The 6,347-nt window shown below is 47.1% G+C and overlaps 1 long non-coding RNA gene across 1 annotated transcript; it reads right to left on the bottom strand.

Moving 5' to 3' along the window:
- Nucleotides 1-319: 319 nt before the first annotated feature.
- LOC120864844 lies at nt 320-952 on the bottom strand. Its single transcript, XR_005721240.1, has 3 exons — nt 916-952; nt 741-801; nt 320-489 (listed from the first exon to the last, which is right to left on the bottom strand). It is a non-coding gene; the product is annotated as an uncharacterized LOC120864844 (long non-coding RNA).
- Nucleotides 953-6,347: the final 5,395 nt, after the last annotated feature.

Raw genomic sequence — 6,347 nt, 5'->3', positions numbered from 1 at the left:
GCCAAAGAAGGCAAGGTATAATGTACGTAAAATGCTTGGCACTATGCTTCTCACAGAAGTCTGGAAAGAGGACACTAATGCCATGTTGGCCGGCGCCTGCCCCCCACCCCCCACCACCGTACTACCGATTGGCCATCTCACCTGTTGTAAATTAGATTTTTTTGTGTGTGCACTTTTATCTCACCTCCTTGTCTGAAAAATAATTCGTTGAGAGATTCATTAAATGAAGAACAAGTCTCCAGAAACGTCAGACACTTCAGACCACCCTCTATACCAACCCCCGCCCCCTGGCGCCCGGGGCGGGGGGGGCCCCCCCGCCCTGCCTCCTTGTGAGTACAAGGGCTTCCCGGTACCAGGGAAGCTATCCAGCCTCCTGGTTCTGAAATGAAGTTGGCCCCGAAATCCCTAGGAGCTGTCCGGAGCTCTGGTGCTGAAGCAGGTTGTGGCTCGCTTCCTGGACCCCGAGCGGCGCTGTCCGGAGTCTCAGTGCTGAAATAAATAGCAATTTCATTCCGCGGTCGTCGGAGAGCTGTTCCCCGCCTCGGTGCTGAAGAAACTTGATTTGCTTTCCTCTCCTCCCCAGGTCACTCCAATCCCCTCTGTTCTCCCTCTTGGGAACCAGTTTTTTCCCCTCCACTCCTTCCAGGCGCGCTTTCCGGCGCTAGGTAGGGGAGACACGGAGAGGTCTTAACTAGGACTTATACCTGCACCCCACCTCGTGGCATGTTTCCAGAGCTTACCTCCCAGATAGCGCGGCTGGCCTCTGCTTTCCAGACCGACAAACTTCACAGTCTTCGTCGCCTATTAGGAAAATGTCCATGCCCTGACCTGCAAACCAGCCCCATTCACAGGAACCCGGGTCCCTCAGACCACCCCCTCCCCCCACGCAGCTTCGTCCAGCCCTGTGTGCCTCACCTGCTTTCAGTCCTGTAAGCAGTTGCAGGTGTCCAGTGGCTGCCTAGGCGGGGGACCTGCGCTTTTATGAGCTTCAGGGAAGGCGGGGCGCCGGGAACCTGGGGGAGGGGCTTCGCCAACCTGCCAATGGGACTCCGCCTCGAATGCAACTCCAAAGATTACCTCATAGGTTGTGGCCTCGGCTTCAGAATAAGAGTCTGGCATCTTCCCCCAGGGCCCAACCCCCTCCTAGGTCTCTGAACTCTCTGTCAGCTCAGGAGCCCTGGTCTGTATCTGCTTCTCCCCATCCCCAGCTTGTGCTATTGCTGAATCAGGAGAGAGAAAACTAGTGCACAGTGCAGAACATTTAAGTCCAGTTCCAGAAAAGGAAACTGCAGTCTGTGGGACTAGAGGGCTCAGAGGAGACTGGGGCTGAGCTGAGATTAAAGCCGAGATTAAAAAAAAAAAAAAAAAAACAACCAAAAAACTTGCTAGGATTCTTTAAATATATATATTTATTTATTTGGCTGCTCCTGGTCTTAGTGCAGCATGTGGAATCTTTAGTTGAGGCATGCAAACTCTTAGTTGCAAGCCTAGATCTTTTTATTCCTTGATTCAAAACCAAACTCATAACTTTAGTTTATTGTTTTGCTTTCCTGAGCAGGCTCTGAGCCAAAACACACACGAACTTGGCTTCAAACTCAGATTTTTCTCCTCCTTGATGTGGGTATTCCAGTACAATCAAACCTCTTCATGCTTCAGTTTCCTCAGTTGTGAAATGACGATGATGGTAGTACCTTCTCAGAGCACTGAGATGAGGAATTAATGATATTCTTGTGGATTTCATGTTGGAAATAAATAATCAAGACTGGGCTAGGGTGAGGGAGCCAGTGGCCTCAGATGCAAAACTTAAGGGGCTACAAAAAAAAAAAAAAAAAAAACCTGAGTAATCCAGTGTTTTATGAAATAAAAATTAATGCAAAAAATCCACAATGAACAAAATACCTAACTCTAAGTAAAGACATGATCAGCATTACTGATTTCTCCTCTTGCCTCAGGCCCAGTGCAGCTTGGCATGGCCCTAGAAATCATGTCTGAACATGATATGTTTCCCAATAGTGTAGCTGTGATCGTTTTCCGAGACATTCCACTCACTTACTGACTCAACAGACTATTAGAGAATGAGGACACATACATGAATTCAGCAACCAACACTACCTTTATGGAGGAAGACATGAAGATGTAACTATGCTTAGAAGTACTACATGTGACAACAGAGGGACTTGTGTCCTGGCTTGTGCTGTCCCTAGTGTGAACGTCCCCTGAAGGAGATTCCATTGTGTGGAATCTGAGCTCACAAGTGAGCTACCTGGAGATCCCCTGTAAATTCAAGGACATCAGATAAGGCACCTAGTGTTTGTCAACAAAGTGCCAAACCAAGGGTTAGCCCTATCCATGCACTGGGGAAAACTTCAGTCAAACCCATAGGGATGGGGCTCCCCTGGTGGCTCAGTGGTAAAGAATTCTGCCTGCCAATGCAGGAGACACAGGTTTGATACCTGGTCTGGGACGATCCCCCATGCTGCAGAGCAACTAAGCCCAGGCACAGCAACTATTGAACCTGTGCTCTAGAACCCGGGAGCTGCAACTACTGAGCCTGAGTACCACAGCTACCAAAGCCTGAGTACCCTAGAGCCTATGCCCTGCAACCAGAGAAACCACTGCAGTGAGAAGCCCAAGCACTGCACCTAGAGAGTAGCCCCTGCTCACCACAACTAGGAAAAGCCCACACAGCAACAAAAACCCAGCACAGCCAAAAAATGAATCATTAAAGCAAAAACCATAAGGATGGATGCAGAAGGGAATTCTGACACATAGTAGATTCTCAGCAAGTTCACTGTCAGCTACATGACTTGTGGGAGTGCAGCTGAAACACTTTGCCTTAATTCTTCCATTCTGCCTCCCACGTGGGGGACAGCTCTGACTTCCCAGCTCCAAAGGAGGAGCATGGAGCTTGTCGTGAAAGGAAGAGGAAGAAACAGGAATGAAGTCTGGGGGTGGCTACCTCATTTATTTGTTCTCCTCTTCAAATTTTTTTATTTTTTAAAAAGAAATTCAATCCCACAGGAAAGTTGCAAGAATAGTGCAATGAACTCTCATCTCATCTTTACCTGGATTAATCCACCCATTGTTAACATTTGGCCACGTTTACTTTCTTGGCATCCGGTCCCATCATTTCATGGCAAATAGATGGGGAAACAGTGGCTGACTTTATTTTTCTGGGCTCTAAAATCACTGCAGATGGTGATTGCAGCCATGAAATTAAAAGACGCTTACTCCTTGGAAGGAAAGTTATGACCAACCTAGACAACATATTAAAAAGCCAACAAAAGTCCGTCTAGTCAAAGCTATGGTTTTTCCAGTGGTCATGTATGGATGTGAGAGTTGGACTGTGAAGAAAGCTGAGCGCCAAAGAATTGATGCTTTTGAACTGCAGTGTTAGAAAAGACTCTTGAGAGTCCCTTGGACTGCAAGGAGATCCAACCAGTCCATCCTAAAGGAGATCAGTCCTGGTTGTTCAGTAGGAGGACTGATGTTGAAGCTGAAACTCCAATACTTTGGCCACCTGATGCGAAGAGTTGACTCATTGGAAAAGACCCTGATGCTGGGAAAGATTGACGGCAGGAGGAGAAGGGGACGACAGAGGATGAGATGGTTGGATGGCATCACCGACTCAATGGACATGGGTTTGGGTGGGCTCCGGGAGTTGGTGATGGACAGGGAGGCCTGGCGTGCTGCGATTCATGGGGTCGCAAAGAGTCGGACACGACTGAGTGACTGAACTGACTGACTGACTTTCTCTTTGTCTTTTTCTCTACAGATATCTTTGCCTCTGTTCCAGTCATGCAAGCTGCAGACACAACGGCTCCTTCATCCTAAATACTTGAGCACACATTCCCCAAGATCAAGTCTACTATGTAATTTAATGCAATGATCCCAACCAAAAAGTTAAAGCTGTTACAATACCACTGTCTAATCCAAAGTCCACATTCCAGTATCACCAGTCGTCCCAGTCCTGTGTGTTATTTTTTTAATTAATATAATTGCTTTACAATATTGTGTTAGTTTCTGCTGTACAACAATGTGAATCAGCCAGCCATGTGTATACATATATTCCTTTCCTCTTGAGCCTTCCTTCCACCTTCCCATCCCACCCCTCTAAGTCATTACAGAGCAAAGAGGCAAGCTCCCTGTGCTATACAGCAGCTTCCTGCTAGATAGCTATCACCAGTCCTGTCTTTAATGGCATTTCTTCCCAAGCCAGGATCCAATTCAGAATCATGCATTGCATTTCATTGTCCCATGTTCCATTTCTTTTGCAAAGGGGTGGGCTTTGTAATAAGAAGATGAGTCAGACTCCAGGCTCTTCCTTTCAACGCTGATACTTGGCCCCACTGCTATCTTCTACAAGGGTGTGCCGTGTACACAGGGTCTGCCCCCCGCCCCCCCAATTTGTGTGCTTAGTCACTCACTCATGTCCGACTCTTTGTGACCTCATGGACTGCAGCCTCCTAGGCTCCTCTGTCCATGGGAATCCTCCAGGCAAGAATACTGGAGTGGGTTGCCATGCCCTCCTCCAGAGGTTCTTCCCAAGCCAGGGATGTAACCCAGGTCTCCTGCATTGCAGGCAGATTCTTTACCAACTGAGCCACCAGGGAAGCAGGGGTTTGTTTAGAGGATTTCTTAAGTCCCCTCTCCTCCAAAATTCTGGAAAGACATGACCAGATCTCTACCTCACCTCCAAAACCTACTTGATACATTCATCTACTCCAGAAAAAGAAAAATTTTTTAAATATCTGCTATATACCAGCTACTTTCCTGGTGGCTTAGACAGGAAAGAATCTGCCTGAAATGCAGGAGACCCAGGTTCGATCCGAGGGTCGGGAAGATTCCCTGACGAAGGGAAGGGAATGGCAATCCACTCCAGTATTCTTGCCATGGACAGAGGAGCCTGGTGGGCTATAGTCCATGGGGTCACAAACAGTCAGACACGACTGAGCAAGTAACATACACACAAGTGCTAGGCACTGGGAATGTAACAGCAAACCAAGCTAATATGATTTTTTTGCCCTCCGTTTAGTGCAGAAGATAATAAACAAGTGAAGAAATAAAAGAACAGGATAACCTCACACAGTGATGACTGCTCAGGGGTTTGTGATAATGCAAACTTTTCTGTAAAGGGCCAGAAAGTAAATATTTTCAGCTTTGCAAGCCAGCCGGTCTCTCTCATGGCTACTCCCCTCTGCTCTTGTTGCTCAAAAGCAGCCTTGAAAAATATATAACTGGATGAGTGTGACTGTGTGCCAATAAAACTTTATTTGTAAAATAAAGTGGCAGCTGTGGAGAAATTTAAAGGATAAACATAGGACTGAAGGAACAGTTGTTGTGAAAGCCCTGGGGGCAGGGGAACAGGTCCTGATGGATGTCTTGGAGGATGACCAAGGGTGGTATTGGGAGATATAATCAGAGAGAGGTGTCCAGGGATCTGGTCACTCAGGACAGGAGTAGATCACACAGAAAAGTCTCCCCAACCTTTCTTCCTCTCCTTCCTCAAGCTTTTACTTTGTGCAGGGTTCTGTGCCAAACATTCTACGTGCCAAGTATTTCTAAGGCCTTGGGACAACCCCATAAGATAGATACCATTGTTGTTCCCAATTTACAGATGAAGAAACTGAGTCTTAGAGTGGCTAAGAAGATAACACAAGGCCACCCAGAAAGCAAGTGAGCAAGTGATACACTAGAATTTGAATATAGTTCTGACTCTTGTTTCCAAAGCTCATGCTCCTCTCCACTGCCCCTCCACATTCCCTTCTTTTTTTAAGAAAAAAATTATTTGGCTGTGTTAGGTCTTAGTTACATGTGGGATCTTTAGTTGTAGCTTGTGGGATCTAGTTCCCTGACCAGGGATTAAACCTGGCCCCCCTGCTTTGGGACCTCAGAGTCTTAGCCACTGGACGACCAGGGAAGTCCCTTCTCCTTCTGTTTTTTTAAACATCTAAGGAAGCATTCTACTCAAGCCTTGCAAAATGCTCTTTTTTACTTATTAGCATGTGTGGAAGAACAAGACATAATCTTTGACAAAACGTCTAAGAGAGACAGTCTCAGGCTTTTACAGCTCCAAATGAACAAAGCTGTGATGGAGGAGATGTGGGCATTGTGGCAACTCAGAGGAGTCACCTACCCCCATTCAGGCCAAGGAAGGAGGAGTAAATCAAGGAGGGCTTCCTGGAGGTTGCCCCACTGTCTAAACCCTCAGGTTGAGGAGGAGCAAGCTAGGTGAAGTTGCAGGAAATGCATTCCTGATGGGGGAAACAGCATGTACAAAGGTCAGGGGAGAATATGGACTCTGCACGTTTGGAGTCAGGACCCCTGGTTCCTCCTCTTCGCCCTCT

The sequence above is a fragment of the Oryx dammah genome, unplaced genomic scaffold, assembly GCF_014754425.2.
Source record: "Oryx dammah isolate SB20612 unplaced genomic scaffold, SCBI_Odam_1.1 HiC_scaffold_5, whole genome shotgun sequence".
NCBI lineage: Eukaryota > Metazoa > Chordata > Mammalia > Artiodactyla > Bovidae > Oryx > Oryx dammah.
The sequence above is the reverse complement of the archived record's forward strand: the minus strand, read 5'-3'. Positions and strand labels throughout refer to the sequence as shown.